Source organism: Callithrix jacchus, chromosome 16 (genome assembly GCF_049354715.1).
Source record: "Callithrix jacchus isolate 240 chromosome 16, calJac240_pri, whole genome shotgun sequence".
Classification (NCBI taxonomy): domain Eukaryota; kingdom Metazoa; phylum Chordata; class Mammalia; order Primates; family Cebidae; genus Callithrix; species Callithrix jacchus.
Genome location: NC_133517.1, coordinates 58,220,155 through 58,239,707, shown reverse-complemented (window position 1 = coordinate 58,239,707; position 19,553 = coordinate 58,220,155).

Sequence of the window (19,553 nt, the reverse complement as noted above, 5' to 3'; positions counted from 1 at the left end):
ATATGCATTCCTTGAATGGTTAGAGATGTGGAGCATCATTTCATGTGTTTGCTGGCTATTTTTCATGTTTCCTGGCTATTCGAACAGAGGCTCCTTCATTTACAATGAGGGTACATCCTGATAAACCCACCAAAAGTTGAAAATGTCGTAAGTAGAAAATGTACTTAATACACCTAATCTACTGAAAATCATAGCCTGGCCTACCTTAAATGTGTTAAGAACACTTACATTAGCCAACAGTGAAAACATCTAACAGAATGCCTATTTTATAATAAAGTGTTGAATATTTTATGTAAATTATTGAGTATTATACTGAAAGGGGAAAGCAGAATGGTTGTAGAGGTATTGGGAAGGATAGTTTCTACTGAATGCACGCAGCTTCGGCAACATTGTAAAGTCAAAAAATCGAGTGTTGAACCATATTCTTCTAGGACTTTTATAGTTTTATCAGAAGGCAAAGGTTTAATTTCTGGACTTCCAATGCTAGTTTATGGGTCTATATACCCTCATCACAGTATCGCATTGTCACGGATTAATAAATTCATGGATAAAGTAAGATCATAATGGAAATTCAACACACTTAATCCTGAAAAATAATGTGTATTAAAACTGGCCAATGCAGGCCGGGCGCTGTGGCTCAAGCCTGTAATCCCAGCACTTTGGGAGGCCGAGGCGGGTGGATCATGAGGTCAAGAGATCAAGACCATCCTGGTCAACTTGGTGAAATTCCGTCTCTACTAAAAATACAAAAAATTAGCTGGGCATGGTGACGCGTGCCTGTAATCCCAGCTACTCAGGAGGCTGAGGCAGGACAATTGCCTGAACCCAGGAGGCGGAAGTTGCAGTGAGCTGAGATCACGCCATTGCACTCCAGTCTGGGTAACAAGAGCGAAACTTCGTCTCAAAAAACAAACAAACAAACAAACAAAAACTGGCCAATGAGAGAGAATTTCCAAAGTGACAGTGGGAGGAGGTTATTTCTCAAACTCCTGACCTCAGGTGAGCCGCCCACCTCGGCCTCCCAAAGTGCTGGGATTACAGGCATGAGCCACCGCGCCAGGCTGGGAGGAGGTTATTTCTCAAACTCCCGACCTCAGGTGAGCCGCCCACCTCGGCCTCCCAAAGTGCTGGGATTACAGGCATGAGCCACCGCGCCAGGCTGGGAGGAGGTTATTTCTCAAACTCCCGACCTCAGGTGAGTCGCCCACCTCGGCCTCCCAAAGTGCTGGGATTACAGGCATGAGCCACCGCGCCAGGCTGGGAGGAGGTTATTTCTGAGCCCGCTCCCAGAGAAATAATCATACTGCAATTCAAGGCTGTTAGGCATAAACAAGTGTGTGATTGTTTGATGTTACCGTTTATCATCGTCTTTACACAATGGCCATTTTATCCCTGATCATCATTTTGCCTTAAAACGTATTTGCGTGCTGTTACTTTGTTTACCAGACACACTCTCGGTTATTTATTGCCTATCATACGCTTTATGTTCTTTTATTTTTAGTACTTCTGTTTTAGTTTTTTAGGTGAGTCTTTTATAACCAGCAAAAAACTGGGCATAATCTCATAATTCAGTCTGACAACCTGTGTCTTATTTTGTGAAATTAAGGCATTTTTTCATTTATTGTCATGATTTATATGTATTCATTATTTGTTAGAATTTTTATTTGTGTTTTTTAAATTTTTCATGCTTTTATATATGCCTCCTTTTACCTCATTTACTGGCCTTTCCCTTATTTTCATATTCCCCGGAATGCAGGCTTTTCAACAAAAATCTCTAGGGGTAAGTAGTTTTAGGAGTTATTCCAAAAAGTCGTGAGGGAACTAGGAAGGGAGGAGCATAATTATGGGCTGTTGCTAAAGCAGTGGGTTTAGTTCCAGTGGAGGCTCTCTGAGATGTGGAAAAGACATCTCGGAATTGTCCCACCCAGGGATGAGGAGGGTCAGATATCCGTCTACCAATTTCCTTACTCATTGACTGAAGGTGGTTTCTGCAGCATTGGCTCTGCAATATCTGAGGCAGAGAGAAGCACAGAGGCATCAACTTCTGGGGTGGGGTCTGCAGCTGAACTCCAGAGTAGGCTGAAAAGTTGTGGATGGGCTCTGGGAGCTTCTGTTAAATCTTCTGGGGTTTTTCTTCCCCTAATTTTGTTTGTTTTACTTCTTCCAGTTTGACACTTGTTCATACTTTTCCTATTTATTTCTATTATTTTACAGGTTGTCCTTGACATTTAACTATTAAAATTACAAATTCTAAAAATGCATCTTTTTTATTTTTTGAGACAGAGTCTGGCTGTATTGCCCACACTGGAGTGCAGTGGCATAATCTGGACTCACTGCAACTTCTGCTTTACAGGTTCAAATGATTCTCCTGCCTCAGCCTCCCAAGTAGCTGGGATTACAGGCCCACACAACTACTCCTGGCTAATTTTTGTGTTTTTAGTAGAGATGGGGTTTTACTGTGTTGACCAGGCTGGTCTTGAACTCTTGACCTCAGGTGATCCACAGGCCTTGGCCTCCCAAAGTACTGGGATTACAGGTGTGAACCAAGTGCCCAGCCCAAAAATGCACCTTCATTTCTTAAATAATATGAATCCATTATCCTGCTTTGATTTTTACAAACTCCTACTGGCTTACGTGCAACTGTGTTGCTATTTTATTATGCCTTCTCTGAGCAAATACTACTTTTATTAAAAACGTTTTTTGAGAGTTATCCACATATTTTTTCATCTGTTTATTATTTCTTCTTGCATCTTAAACCTCCTTTGGGGATCATTTTTCCTTCTTTCTAAAGTATATTCTTCAGTAATTGCTGTAGTAAATTTAGACAGCCATAAACTCAGATTGCCTTTATCCAAAAATGTGTATTTTATGCTTGTTCTTGAGAGGCAGTTTGTTAGTGCTCAATTCTAGGGTGACAGACTTTTTCCCTTTCAGCATCATTTAGTACTGCTTTGCTTCTGTGATGTTAATTTTAATTTGTTTGTCAATTATACGCTTTGTCTCTATAGATGTTTGAAACCTCATCTTTGTCATCCTGTAGCTTTAATACAATATGCTTAGGTATGAAGTCCCTTTTATTTATGATATGGTATAAATTATATCTTCTGTCTGTGGATTAGTGCCTTTCTTTTTTTTTTTTTTTTTTTTTGAGATGCAGTCTCACTCTGCCTACAGTGGCATGATCTTGGCTCACTGCAGTCTCCCACTCCTCGGTTCAAGCAATTCTCCTGCCTCAGCCTCCCAAGTAGCTGGGACTACAGCCACGTGCCACAACACTGGGCTAAATTTTTGTATTTTTAGTAGAGATGGGGTTTCAACATATTAGCCGGGATGGTCTCGCTCTCCTGACTTTGTGATCTGCCCGCCTCCGACATTGTCTTTCAAATGTAGACATTTTTCAGTCATTTTATTTTCAGATTACTTTGTTACTCTCACTCATGGAAGCTGATTAGATACGTGTTAGAATTTCTAATTCCACCTTTCACATTCCATAAACTCACCTTGTATTTTCTTCCTCTTTTCTATGGTTGCATTTGAAGCCATAATCCAAATCACTATTTTTCAGCTCATGGGACCTGATTAGAAGTTAATCTGTTAACCTCTGAAGTGTCTCTTCACTTCTAATAATTCGATCTTAGCTTTCATTATCTTTGTAGTTATTTTAAAAATCAATTTTATTTGTAAAACTTGTGTGTAATGCAGCAAGTTTTGAAAAATAATCACAGTTGTGTAATCACCACCACAGTCCAGATATAGAGCATTTCCATCATCCCAAAAAGTCCGTTTGCCATTGGCCATCAAGCTCTCCTCCTTCCCCCAACACTCATCAGTTATCTGTTGTCTAACTTGGCCTTATCCAGAATCTATTGTAAATGAAATCATACAATAATACATGGTCTCTGTGTTTGGATTTGTGCACTTACTGTCATGCTTTTGAGATGTATCTGTGTTGTTGCATCTAGCAATACTCTATTTTTTATTATTATTTCATTATATAGATATATTACAAGTTGTTTATCCATTCACCAGTTGATGGGCATTTGGGCCATTTTCAATCTTTGACTGTTATGAATAAAGTCTTTGTGTGGATATATGTTTTCTCTTGGATAAATACCTAAAAGTGGGATTGCTGGTTCACATGATATGCATACCTGAAGATGTATTTACCTATAAAAGAAACAGCTTATTCTGTTTCTCCTTGACTTAGCCACACTGCACTTCTTGTGATTGTACTTCTGTTAATATCCATAAGCATTTGGCTCTCTAACATAAACCTTCCCTTACTTATCTCCATCCTCTTAATATCATTTTAGCATCATTGTTAAAATCAAGAAACCCTGATTACATTATTTATACTAGCAATGCTTCTCACCATAAAACTAAGCAGTATGCTGGAATACTTCCTTACCTAGCTACTTCCTGAGCTTTCTTTTCTACTTTTTTCCTGCAATTTCTTCCTTCTATTTAATCTCCCTTTTTATGATTCCCCAAAGCCACATCTTTTCAGTTATTTTCCTCAGTCTCCTAAATCAGACTCTACTTTCAGGAAAACTCACTTCTGCTCCAGGGTGGGTCTCATTCCCTCCAGGGCTGCTGTGCAGTTGACTTGGTGATTTCTCTGACAGTTCCCCTGGATTCAGTTTACTGTTTCCTGAATGTTTGCCATCCTCTTTATCTTTTTTCCTAGTATCTCTGGATGATAGTCCTTCAGCAACTTCCCATGAAAAGGAAACAAACTATCTGGATATCTACTTCCAATGATCAGATTTGGCTTAAGCTCTAGACTCCTCAATGACCTTCACCATATCTGTCACCTGATAGTTCAATCCTCTCTGCTTCTCTGAAAGGGTAAACTGCAACCCTGGCTAACCATATTTCCCTCTGTGGCTGCTGTATTAGCTACTGAAGCAGGAAAGGTGAGACACAAACCTCTTGAACACTAAACTAAGGAAGGAAGTGGCTTTGTATTCTCCTGGGAGCTTTGGGGGCAACGGCCTCATTCACCGAGCTCCCCTAGAAGCAACTTCTCTCCCCTTTTATAGGCTTACAATGCTAAAGGGGAAACTGAGGTGAAACTATGTCATTGTCCATTTGCTGGACATCTTTTAGCTAGAATTTCTAATTCCACCTTCCACATTCTTTGGTGAATCTTACAATCTTTTGGCTTCATTGATTTGCTAATTCACATGCAGCATGAGCAGGGGACCAGCGGGTGTGGGGGGGTCTTACAGAGACAAGACAAAGGCAATAAGCTATTTGTTGGCAGAGGAGTTTCCAGGAGGGAGCCTGGGCTGTGCAGACATGGAGGTGCCAGTGCCTGGCTCCAGCCAGCGGGGATAACATTCATTTGTTACTCTTTCAAGGCTTTTAGACAGCAGAGACACTGGGAACTGAAAAGGGCGTCATCTTCCCAGCTCTTTGCTATTCTATTTTATTTTTTTCCCTTCTTTACCCTCCTTCCCATCTGGAGGGAGGGGGGAAGGAGGAAGTGGAGATCAGGAAACAGGAGCAGGCATGGGCATGTCCCTCCTACTACCAGTCAACCGTCTGACTTTCCTCTTCCAGAAATGTAGATATTCGCTCAGGGCGGCTGGCAGATACTAAAGATACATTGGGAAAAGTTATAGATTAGTCTCAAACCTTTTGGAAAGCCAAAAGGTTTTATTGGGGCAGGCTGAAGGCTGCCGGCTGGTCCATTAATTTAGGGAGAAGATAGGGATGATAAGAGGTTTTTTCCCAGTTTAAGTCTATTTATCTCACATCCCTTTTTCTCTACCGTGACTATTTACTCATTTAAATGTTTTGCTGGATGGTCCTCTTAGGGGGAGATCAAAGGGGAATTACCTGTTAATAATGTTTACTCTGGTTTGGGAACCTAAAGCTTTTATCATTTGTATAACCACTCTTTTAACCGTGTTAATTATCCACAAGGGTGTTAACTTAGAACCTCTGTTATGAAGAAATGTGTGGATGGACAGCGGGTCTTGGTGGATTGTTTGCATTTCGCCCTCTGAAAGCAGCCAACAGCCATCCCTAGCCCACTGGTATGGTAATGGTGTGAGAGTGCATTCATTCATCCATCACTGAGTCAGAGTTTGCAGGCCAGACCTCCACAGGAGGTGACCTACGTCTCACAGAAATGTCTTGATCGTAAGCCTGCCCAATATATTTGTCTTCATGGGTTTATTGCATTTTATACCTTTTTCACTACAAAAGCTATTTAACGTTCAAGTTCATCTCCACAGTTTCCAACCTTCAACATTCTATACTAGTAACTATCATGATTTATTTATGTCATATATTTGTTTTGCAAGAAACAGAGCCTAATATGACCTTCCAGATGAATTAAGGTGTCCGCTCTGCTCCCAGAGCACATTGTCATGGCAGTTATCTTGTTATCTGCCAATCTTTTATCACTTCAGTCATATCACTTCTTTGTACTACCGCCAGGCTATGCACAAGAACTGATGATGGGTAAGATTTATTCTTAAATTCACACTTCCAAATCTGATGCCTGGCTTGTAACAGACAAAAGATAACATTTTTTAACTAAAGAAAAGCTAAGGCCAGGCACAGTGACTTACACCTATAATTCTCAGCATTTTGGGAGCCCAAGGCAGGCAGATCATTTGAGGCCAGGAGTTCAAGACCAGCCTGGCCAATATGACAAAACCCTGTCTCTGCTAAAAAAAAAAAAAAAAAGAAAAGAAAAAGAAAAAATAGCTGGGCACAGTGGAGGGTACTGTAACTCCAGCTATTCAGGAGGCTGAGGCAGGAGAAGTGCTTGAACTTGGAGGTGGAGGTTGCAGTGAGCCGAGATCATGCCACTGCACTACAGCATGGGTGACAGAGTGAGACTTTGTCTCAAAATAAAAAAAAAAAAATGCTAAGTATGTCTTCACAATAAATATGTACCTTTGAACTTATATATTTTCTCCTTCCTCATCTGAGTATGATCTTCACTCTTAGATTAGCATTTTCTCTAGGAGAAACACAAAGTTAAGAAGTGCTAATGATCAGCTTCCACATAGGAGAAAGGGTTACAGTGCCTGACTACAGTTACAAACCAGAATGTTTTCTTGAGAAAGTAATGTTCAAAATGTTTATATGGCCTTCTTACCACTTTAATAACTGAGCATGAAGTGCTTAGCTCTTATAATTTATTTTAAATGTTTAAAACATTTTTGTCTCCTTTCAACTACTAAGACTTGCTCAGAATAAGAAAGAATACGAGATAAAATTTGTGGAAGATGAAACTTTCTCCTCTCCAGCCTGGGATAGGATATGAAGATGGGAAGGAGGAGGGTTTCGCTATACTTATTTTTATTTATTTAGTCATATTTTACAAAACTGAAATCATACTGTAGGCATTTTACATCATGACTTTTAACACCTTCCATGATGTCATGAGCATTTTATGACATCACTAAGTAATTCTAGCAGACTTTTTGTTAATAGCTGTTGGGCACCTTATTACACGGATACACCATCATTTAGGTAACAGGTATTCAGCTTTCTTGTGTCTAAATGGGGAGATGGATGGCTGAGATAATAGAGGAAAAAAATGTCTCTCTCAGGGCCTCGTGATGAAGCTGTGCAAGACGTGTAATTTTCTTCCACTTTTATTATCTTTCCTCTAAAATACTTGGATACGCTCCAAAGTTTGAGTACTCTTTCTGAATCTATGTGTCCTGAAGACTGGGGATTGCTGTCTTTAATAGTTCAGAGGATATGGAAACTCCTGTGTCTGAAAAACGCCCTCAGATCCTTGTCTGCTGGGTGGGGTTGAAGAGTGACAGTGAACCCCACCATTGTTCTGCTCTCTCATTTCTCCCAGATTAATGACTTTCCTCACAGTTTCCATTACATCGAATGGCTTTCCCTAGGAACTGGGACTGAAGGTCAGAATCAATTGACTTCAGCTCCAGACCAAGAACAGCTCCTGACCCGAAGGGAGGCAGAGTCATTCGTGAGGTCTCCAAGGAGTGAAAATGAATGAGGTGGGATACAGCTATCTGCATTCATTTCCAGATAGCTCAGTAGGTAAATGGCCATTGCATATTGGCTTTGTGGCTCATAAGTAGAGTTGAAATTTCTTAAAGTGAAGGCATATATGTATGTATAAACATATATCATCTTAGTTACAAAAATTTATGTTGAAAGGCATAGGGAAGCATATATTTCTTGCATTGTTAGCACAGTTTTTTTTTTTTGGAGGACAGTAGCAATTAGACAATAAAATGTGCAATATTTGACCAAAAAAAAAACCAGTTTTGAGGCTGTGTGCTTATTTAGAGACATATGTGTATTTTTCTAAATAAACATTGATATGCACAGATGAATATATTTTTTCTGCAAATATTTATTTGTATATGTCTCTTTGATATATACCTGTATCTCTGTTTCAATAATACATTTTTCTTTCTCCCTACCTAGCTATCATGTTGTTAAATAATAATTTACAAAATGAAAAATTTCAAATTTCATACAAATATAAAATAAACCCATATTGAAGATTTAATTGAATCATCAGTTAAAGAGGAAACCAGTAAGATGTTAAAACTTTTCAAGAGATGATCTGAAGAAGAGACACACATAACCCGGAATTGGGAATGCTGACATGAATTTAGTACTAGATACAAAACTAGTCACTATCCATAATGCTGTTTTAGAAATAGACTCTTCCATTGGGATGGAGTGGGGATTTAATTGCCCTCACCACCAGACAAAATTCCTTTACATCTCTATGGAAAAATTATATTTTTTATTATCAAGATTTTAAAATTAACTTACAGCATTGTGATATATCCCACTTAAAGGCTCTGGAGATATCAGAGTCCTACAAAATTAGATAACCCCACTTTGATAATGCTTGACAATGCCCAGCATGCTAGTGAACAAACACCTAGTATTTTGTTTCCCATTTCCAAGTCTTTCATGGCAGAAAAGACATGAGATGGTCTTTCATAATATTTCCTGGCAGTCTAATTAAACCATCACTGATTATGGAGCAAGAAGATTTGAACTATGGACCTGAATTCCTCATGTGATCTGTGTGAACTTGGGAAAAATTACTTCTTTTGGGGACGTCATACAGAGGTTCACAGAAAAAATAACCTGAGACTTTAATCTTGGAGGATGAGTAGAAATTTGTTGAAGATGACATGTGGACATGTGGACTGTCCTGCCAGGAGAACGTGCCACAAAGGCACATCAAGGTGGGGTCAAGGAACGAAGGACCTCATCCTGGTGTTCCTGACCTTAGAGGAAATAACTTTATACCTGTTCCTCTGTTTCTTCACCTATGATAGGTTCTGACCTACATACACCAAAGGGAACTTGTGAGAATCACATGAGTTCATGTTTGGGAAAGTATTTTTAGGTCTCCAAAGGAGTGTGCATTTAAAGACTGCTGGGCTGTGTGCTTGACACATGTTAGTCATTTAATCTTCTTGACAGTCCTATAAGATACCGTTAAAATCATGTTCTCTGAACCTTAGAGAAATTGGAGTTTTTTGGCCAAGGTCACGTAACTACCAAGCATTCGAGTCTAGGAGCAATGCCAGGCAGCCTCTTAATATTGCTGCTGAAACTAAAAAGCAGAATATTGACTAATGTATCACTGATGACCTGGAGGGAGGTCTTTGGTGTGATTCAAGGTTCTATCCTTGGTTCTTTTCCCTTCAAGATTTTTCATCCATTGAATCATTCATCCACCCATCAATATATTGATTTATTTAATTGTCCTATATTATTTCTGCACTTTTTTTTTTGAGACAGTCTTGCTCTGTCACCCAGGCTGGAGTGTAGTGGCATAATCTTGGCTCACTGCAGCCTCCGCCTCCTGGGTTCAAGCGATTCTCCTGCCTCAGCCTCCTGAATAGCTGGGACTACAAGCACCACTCTGCCCAACTAATTTTTGTATTTTTAGTAAAGATGAGGTTTTGCCATGTTGGCCAGGCTGGTCTCCAACTCCTGACCTCAGGTGATTTGCCGGCTGTGGCCTCCCAAAGTGCTGGGATTACAGGCATGAGCCACCACAACTGGCCTGTGTCTGCACTATTTAATAGATCCCCTGCTTAACATGGATTAAACTTCAAAAATCCTATATAGAGTCTATTAGTTTGACGTATCAATAAGGAAATTGAGGCATGAAGATTTCAAGTGACTTTGTGAAGCTCAGAAAGCCGGTATATTTTGAGCTGTGTCTAGAATCCAGGAATCCTATTTGCCTTCTGGACCATGATTTATCTGAGTCTATATTTCAAACCCAAGCCTGACTCACTGGTTACATGTCTCATCCATTGCATTTTCTTCATACCCACTGCCACTGAATTACTGGCTTCTCCCTGGGTTTCCACAGCAGGAGTCTGGCTGGACTTACTCTCCATTCTCATAGCTCTGCACTGATGTTTCTAGGAAACTCAGCTTGTCACAGAAGCCCCTCCCATTCTCTGGGCCCATGCTTATTTCTTTAGCCTCACGTTGCTCCACTTTTCTCCTTTCTTTCCAGTCTTGTTCTCTAGCCTCATGGAAGTACTTTCCTAAATATGTACTTGCTCTTATTTGGAGCCCGAGAATCTTGGCATCAAGTACCACACTTAATGTATGTTAGTTGGTCTCTTTGGGTTCTATTTTTAACATCCCTGAGGTCGGTTTATTCTTCTCTAAGAAGAGTATAGCAAAAGAACCAAAATCCTGGGATTCTTGTGAGGATTAATTACAGTGGGTAAGAAACGTAGAGTGTTGTGTGGCTCATCCTAAGTCTCCTATTCACATTCAGCTGAGTTGATGTTAGTGTCAATGTCACGTGCTGCTTCCTCTGCCTGGTGTAGCCTCCCATCCACCTCCCCCACCCAACACACGGGCTGGCCTTTGTTCTCTTGAACACTCAGCTTGTCCCTCCAGGAAGCCACCTCCGGGTTCCCAGACTGGGCAGCCTCATCCAGGCTCTTATAGTACCTAATGATTTCCGTGGCTGAACACTGATCACCCTACACACAGCTGCTCACTTGTTGATATTCTCCTCCTTTAACCTCTGGAGCTATGTCTGTTGGCCTCCATGCCCCTGGAATGTAGCTTTGTGCCTAGCACATAATAGGGGATAAATATGTGTTTGCAGTGAATGAATGAATGAACGCTCAAACATGATGATTACATCTCTTACACCTTCAAGGGATGGCAGAGGTGTGGGGTTATTTATGCTACCAGGTCATTCTTACACAGTACCATTAAATGCTTGGTTATCTTGGGGATTGTCAATCAAATTCCATCTTCATTTTGAATGAATAAGAAGACGAGATCATTAGAATAATGACTAAGGCAATTCAATCTATGGCATTTAAAGGGCACTATCAGGAATCTGAAGCCTCAAGTCAATGCCTCTTGTGAGTAACATTATCAAGTTTGGAGTATTGTAGCATCATGGAACTAAATGAGGCCATGAAGGTGATTTGATTTAATCTACTCATTCTATACTAGAGGGGACTGAGGCCAAGAGGAGAAGAGATTTGGTGAAAGATGTTTTAAAAAGAATTGCCTCTGGAGATTGGATTATTGGCTCTCACCTAAATGACAATATTCTATAATATTCACAGGGACTTGTGCTCCACCCACATGAAGCTCCTACACACAGCAATGCCTGCCCTCTTCGGAACTGTGAACAGTCTAAGATTTCTGTCTGAGTTAATCTCCTACCAGTGAAGTGCTCTTAGCATTAACCAGGATATATTTCTACCTTGGTCAGACCTGGGCTGCTCAAACCCTGCCCATTCCCAGGGTATTCAGGCCCTTGGCCCAGGAAGTCCCTGGAGTATCCTGTCTGATCAGTGTTTTTATATGCTTGAGGCTTTCGGTCATGCCAAATAGGTCAGGCTAATGATGGGATTTATTGTGAATGCCCATTTGTGTATGCTTAAGGCTTTGAGGCACACTGTATCAGTCTAACCTTGGGGATGGAAGGTGAGGGTCTGAATAGCTAAGGTCAGTCTTAAAGGCACTGCGTACCCATGTGACTGACTCACAATAAAAATTCTGGACACCAAGACTCAGGTGAAAGACCCTGGTTGATGTCCATCTGCACAGGCTGTCACACATCATTGCTCAGAGAATTAAGCACTCCCTGTGAAATTCCCCTGGGAGAAGACACCTGGAAGCTTGAGTCTGGTCTCTCCTGGACTCTTCCTGATGTGCCTTTGTTTAGTCTGTATCCTTTAGCTGTAATAATCAATAATCATGAATATACAGTTTTTCTGAGTTCTGTGAGTCCTTACAGTGAATCATCAAAACTGACCATGTCTTGGGGACCCAGACACAGCCCTCTGCTTCATGTCATATGCCAGTGGAGGTACTCTGTCAAGACAGGAAGCACATGGTCTAGACCAGCATACGGATTTTATCAGCTAATTTCAATGGCATAATAATCCCAAACAAATGGCCTGAAACAGTAGCTATTTAGCTCATGCCTCTGTGTATTTCAGTTTGGGTTGGGCTCAGTCAGGCTGTTCTGCTCTCTGGGCTGTTTCTGTTGTCAGAGTGGCTCTGCACTGAGGGTTGGCCGGATTCCAGATATGGCAATGGGAGAAACCAGACTATATGCTTCTCTCCCTCCAGCGGGCCAACTCTGGCTTGCTACAGAGCAGCGGGATTCCAAGGTCGGCAGGGAAGGAAGCCCCACTATGCAGCCCTTTGCAAGCCTCTGCTTGCGTTGTGCTAATATCTCACTGGTCAAAGCAAGTTACACAGAGAATTCAGGCTCAAGGAATAGAGAAATAGACAGTGCAACATCACATTGTGAGTGTGTAGATACAGAAGAGGGAAGAATTTACAGCCATTTTACCATCTACCAAACCCTGGGATGCCAGTGATCTGCCAGGATCCTGGCATCATAAGACAAGAGTAACAGCAGGTTATGAACAGGGCGACTGAAAGCCAGCAGATTTCACCACGCTTCTTTTGATAGTCCCTGCCTGGGGCACACTGTCACCAGCAGCCGAATCAGTAAAAAGACAAATCCCCCACTACTCACCACAGATCTGCAAGACAGTTTATTGTTTCGGTTTAAAAAATAGAGACAATTATATCAATATCTCTAAACCCTCTCAGAAATGCCTCATACTTATTGTTTTGCAAAATTTCTTCCAAATCTGTCATATCATTGTGTACTCAAAATAATTTTATGAGTTAGGAGCTATTATCCCCCCACCCACTCACACCCCTCCTGTTTTTTGAGACAGTCTTGCTCTGTTGCCCAGGTTGGAGTGCAGTGGACAATCTTGGCTCACTGCAACCTCTGCCTCCTGGTTCAAGCAATTATCCCACCTCAGCATTCCAAGTAGTTGGGATTACAGGAGCACATCACCAACCCCAGCCAATTTGTATATTTTTAGTGGAGAGGGGGTTTCACGATATTGACCAGGATGGTCTCGATCTCTTGGCCTTGTGATCTGCCTGACTCAGCCTCTGAAAGTGCTGAGATTACAGGCGTGAGCCACCATGCCCAACCTATAATCCCTATTTTATAGATGAGAAAATTGAGGCATGGAGAGATGGTGTAGTTACCCATCCAGGTTCATACTCTTTAATTCCAACACCACTCTATCACTGTGCTGTGCTGTCTTTTACTCATTATCACAGGACCACTTTGACATGTGCGTTTCTGCTCCCTCTATACAGATGGAGCCAGAGGCTTACAGCAGTTCGTACCACCCTGTGGGTCATTTCCTCTGTATATTATAACACTCACCAGACATGTATAACTTGATCCTGAGTGCTAGTCCATAGCAAAGGCATAGAGAATGCAGCCATCACACACCCAGAGCCTGCTTTTATGGCGTGCCAAGCCATTTAAAATGTACCTTCAACAGTTTTTTGTTTTTGTTTGTTTTTGTCGTTTCATTTGTTCCGATTTAAGTAGCATACAGAGATGCATAGATCTGGGCAAGAAAAATTTCATTTCGAGTAGGTGATTCAGAATATGTGCAAACAAGGGAAATAATCTCTCATTTTGGAAGGAGTAACAGAAAATACAACCAGCTGGTTTGAGGGCTTAATTGCAATGCTTGCAACACTGGCCCCCCACAATCATGCTGGGTTCTGGGGCCACGGAAACAGACGTTTGAATACCAGTTTCTGCCTCAGAGAGTCACCAGAATGGGGCACAGAGGATTATAACAGTGTGAGAAGCTGCAATGTGGGGAGCCGGGAGGGTCCTTCCGACTCTCAGAAGCAGGTGTATTGTTGTTGCATGATGGAATATTGAGGGGTTGGACCGTTGCCCCTGACTTTCCACGTGTCTTGGTATCAGAAAGATGCATTCATGCTCTTTGTCACCTGACCTGGCCATCTCACCCACTAGAGGGGAGAGAGTGCTACCCCCTGCCATGAAATTGGCTGTTGGAACACGGCATGGCGGTCAATCCGTTTTAGCACCAGGCATTAAGAAGCATTGCGAGTTTCCATTTGCTTCTCTCATGCCCCTGCTGCTATCCTAAAATGCAGACTCAGTGGGCAGCTGCTGGCCTGAGGGCAACAGAGACCCTGAGCAAAGCTAAGCCTGACCACAGCCTGTAGCCTGCAGACCGGCAGACCTGTGAGTAAAGAATAGAAATAGTTGCTTCTGGAGGCCACTGAGGTTTTGAGGTAGGAAATAAAATAAAAACCTAATAAGAGTGCAGACTCTGCTGGCCAGACCAGAAGACCCCTACTCTGTTCCTTTATGTCAAGGCTTGTGTCTCCTTAGACCTGGTTCCTGCAGAGGACAAGTCTGCTTCTAGGTTTGGGTCCTGGTTGGTTTATGGTAGGCCCTGGGGAGCCCAGGTAATTCCCCTCTCATGTTTAATTTGCTGTTGGAGTGAGAGTGGTCTAAAATATACCGATCATGTCACCTATTACATATTGATACTTTACACAATCCACGTCATCACCCTCATAACCACCCAGAAGGGTAGGTGTTATTAGCAAGTTGCAGATAAAAGCAGGCTGTTGTAGGATGGCATGTTCTCCTCCATGCCCTGTTCTGAACCAAATGAAAATAAAACAGAAATAGATAGCAGACAAAGAGCCACAACATGGCCTTACAGCTGACACTAGAGAAGGTGACTTTTCTTTCCGTACCTGGGGGACTTGGGAGTACTGATTGCTGGAAAAACACAGGGCTACTCAGCCAGCCCAGGCAGCTGGAGCTGACCACATCCCCCAACCCTGGCCAGCATGGGGCTGCCTCTGTACATAGAGGGTCCACGCTGAGAGAAGCCTGGGTCTGTGCCTGAGACTGAACTACAGGCTGCTTAGGCAAGAAGACAGAATATAAAGTCATATAAGGGAAAGTTTATCAACCTTGGGGCCCGCCCCTGGAATGCAGGATTTAATATCTTAGCAAACTCCCTGGGAGACGCTGCTAAAATGCTGTAGGGATGCCTCTTAAAAGCAGAAAGTGATGCCCATATTGAGCAAAAGCCAGCACTCCTTGGAGATAGAGAGAGGGGGAGTTCATGACTAGGGGAGTTAGGAGGAGCCCCAGGAGCCACTGCCACATGGAAGAGCTTGCATGGGCCTCAGGCCCGCAAAGCAATGAGGTCCGAACAGCAGGAGCAGCACTACAGTCAGGGTGTACCTCCCATGGTGTTCTCTCTGGGCTGTGGCTGATGGGCAAAGATGCTGTCATGGTAGGATCCTGAAATAATAGTCGAGGTGGTAGCCCATAGCTAACAGAAGAATGGTGGGTGCTGGACCCTAGGTCAGGGAGGCAAAGGAGCATGGAACTCTACCCAGCACCAGGGCCAGGACTAGACCAAGAGGAGAGAGGAGCTCAGGGTGCAAAATGTAAGGAGCCTCTCACCCTTGGGGACTGACTCTGCCCCCGTGGCCCTGGGAGGGAGTTCCTCCTTACAGTTTGTACCCTGGGCTCCTTTCTTCCCTTACCTTTGTTCCAGCCCTGGTGGTCAGCAGGGAACCATGGATATGGAAGATGGAGCACAGCATCCAAGGATCAAGACTGGAGTCTTGGGCCCACCCGATGGTCTTTCCCCCTTTCTCTGAATGTATAATTGGAATGGACTCATGTGGTAGGTGGCACACGCTGCCACTGGGTTCTTGGTCTCTGGGTAAGATCTGTCATAGCAGCAGGGGCCAGATGGAAGCTGCTGAAAGGGGTCTCCACCCAGAGCCAAGAAAGTAAATGAAAGTAATTTTATGTCCCAGGGGATGGCAGAGGTAAGGGCCCCTTAAAGGATGCAGGGGACAGCCCCCATCGCATCTCCACTGCATGCACAAATATGATTCCAGAAAAGGGTTCAAAAGGGTGACAGTAAACCATGACACTCTCACCTTACGTGCAGCTGCTCTGCAGGGCACAGAATCTCTGTTAGAGTAGATTTACACAGATAGGATGTCACCATTAGACAAATGGTTCCCATTTTATCCCTGTGAGAAAGGAGAACCTGAAAGCCTTCACTTGGAACAGACATTTCCAGGTATGCATTTCCAGTCTTCCCCAGGCCCTGATACCTCTCACTGTCCTAAGATACTCCAGGGATGTGGGCCACCCAGATACTCTTCAGATCATCACGTTGCTCCACTCCAAGATTTCACCATGCATATTGGATGAGCTGAGCAGGACATAGCAAGTGCACTGAGGGCCTTGGCAGACAAACGTGCTCCAGCTGTGAGATGAGCCTCGTGAAGATTCCAGGGCCTCACATCAGTGAAGCTGTCTTGGACATGATGGCATTGGTCTCAAAGTGAAATTCTTGTACCTCCTATTACTAATAAGGAAGTACAACACCTGAGAAGCTACCTGTGCTGGCAGCATACTTCACACCTGGGACTACTGCTTCCACCTGTATGCCAGGTGACACAGCAGCTGGCCAGCCTGGAGTGGGGTCAGAGCAGGAAGGGGCTAACCGGCAGATATGAGCTGGGGTGCAGGTACCGTGGGCCGTGTGATCTGACAGCCCCCACTGTGATAGAGGGAACTGTGTGAGGAGAGCCCCTAGAGAAATTACAATGAAGGCCCTTGGGTGGCAATGCAGTGTCATGCCATCCAAAACGTAGTCTCTGGCATGAAATTGGGCTCTGGTAGAGATGCCTAACTATGGTACATGAAGTAATGATACTCCCAGAGCAGACCGTCATGAAACCCATCAAGTTGGAAAGTTGAGTGGAAGATATGACATCAGAAAATGGGCACGAGCAGCTGAAGGCATCAGCCCACAACCCGAGCAGGCAGCCCAGCCTACCCCCTTGCCCCAGCCATCCCCCCCGCCGGTGCCCGTTCCTCAGCTCACACATGCAGCAGCAACACTAGTTCCTTCTGAGCAGCTGATGGAGGAGGAAATGGCCAAGCATGGTTTATGGATGGGTTGGCCTAATATGTGGGTACACATCAATAACGGGCTGATCTGTAAATTGACAATAGTAATACCATTTAACTCCCGAAGTCCTTGTGAGGGTTTATTATGATAATGTGTGTCAAGTACTGACATATTCATAAATGTGAGATACTGTTACTGACGTTGATGTTGTTAGCAGCACCCTTACAGCAAGGGAAAGCTGGTGGTAAGCAGATGGTGCGACCCACATTCACCTTTCTTGACCCTCTTTTGGGTCTCAGCCCTGATCTCTGTTTCCTGACCCGCTCCCTCCTGATTGCCACCCAGAGCCCAGGTGATTTACTGAGCCTGAGCAGCACACTTAGAATATCAGCTCTTGGTAGGCACAGCCCTCTCACCTGGTGTCTGCTCCTCCAAATGCTGCCTGAAGCCAACAGAAAGAATAAGCAGCCATTTGGAGACTGATAGTGGAGCCTTGGCAACAAACACCAGGGAGAGTGGGAATCCCTCCGGCTTCAGTCTGTGCACCTGCCTCCAGGAGGAAATGCACACACATGTGCATAGCACACCTCTGCTCACAACATTCCCAAAGGCAAAAACACAACACACAGCTTACCAGGAGGAGATGCATACACATGTGCACGGCACACGTCTGCTCACAACGTTCCCAAAGGCAAAAACACAACACCCAGCTCATCCCCATAGGCAGAGAAGATGAGTGAGGTCCTTGAGAGGTCTGGCCACAAAGGTGACCCATCTTGGCAGAAGTTCACTTCCTACTAGCCTCTAGGACAGGAAATACATAGGCCCAGTCAAAAACTGGCAGCCTGGGGGTCAGACTAGCCTCTAAGATTAGGACTCATGTGTCCTGGATATTAAAAAGTAAATTGATTTAGTGGCAAATATTCAATGCTGCAAAGTTTTCTAATAAGAATCCCGATTTCAAACTTGTCTTCAGAAGCAAGGTACTCTGGCAGTACTCTGTATCTGCCCACAGGCCACCCTAGGCTGCAACTACTGCTCCTTATGGAAGGGGCACCCCTCATTTGTCACAGCCCCCCCCAACCGTGAGTGTCACTTGGTATTTAAGGCCTCTCTTCCGGGCTGCTTCTCTCACATGTATAATGCAACTAACATTTTTATGCATTCGAACTTGTAACTTGTACTTGGAAACAGTTTCCTTACTTAATAGGTAAGGAAACCGAAGCTCAGAAATCGGAAGTGAGCCGGGAGTGGGCATGCATAACCCGCAGGCATGGAAAATTCCCTTTTCACACATTCTTCTTTTCCTTCTAGGTCCACTTCCATGTCTAAGCGATGCCTCCAAAACCATTTCATTGTCCGGCATTCTCTTCCTCATCTGAACGTTAAAGCCTTCATGGTCTCTATTTGCATTTGCTAAAGACTCATCTGCTGGCTTTAGTATTTCCATGAGTGCTGATGTCTATACGTGTAACACCGAGCTGGCCTAGGAAGAGAGAGCAATATTAAACATTGTCCAATTCTTAAAGCCGGTGGGCTGTTGTAATAGAAAGAACTCAGTTTTTAGCATGGGACCTGGCTTCAAATCCTGACTTCATCACTGACTGGCCTTGGGACATTGAGAAAGTTATTTAATATCTCTGAACTTCGATTTTCTCGCATTTAAAGGGGAGCCCATAATTTCCATTCAGCATGGTTGTTACCAAAGTAAACGAAAGAAAATTTAGGAAAATGATCCACACAATCTCTGCTACATGAAAAGGTACATTCCTTCCCTTGTGATAATTCAGATAGTGGTAAAGAAGAAAATCTAGAGAACAAATGATAAAGGTACAAGGGAAGGGACAGCCAGGGCCTGAAGAGAAAATCCAGAGTGCATCATGATTTACCAGGCCCCTGATACGTCCTGAAGAAGACAAACTTATGCACCTCATATTTTTAATACATTAATTGTAGCATTCAGTGATTCATGAATCTGGTAGTGCCCACCAGATTCAGCGCCCCACCAAGGGGTAAGAGGGAAGAACTTTTATAAGGCGTTCATGGAAGCAAGACAAAGAAAATACTTGATTAGTTGAGGTTTACATTGAGTTGTGTTTTCATTTGCTTGTGTGGGAAGGCACCAGGGCCATCTCAGCCCACTGGCCCCCAGTTCATTTTAACTGGCTGACAGGAGGACAGAGGGCTTCCTGCGTTCTCCTTACTTGCTAACTCTTGCTATTTGTGTCTCTATTTCCAGAT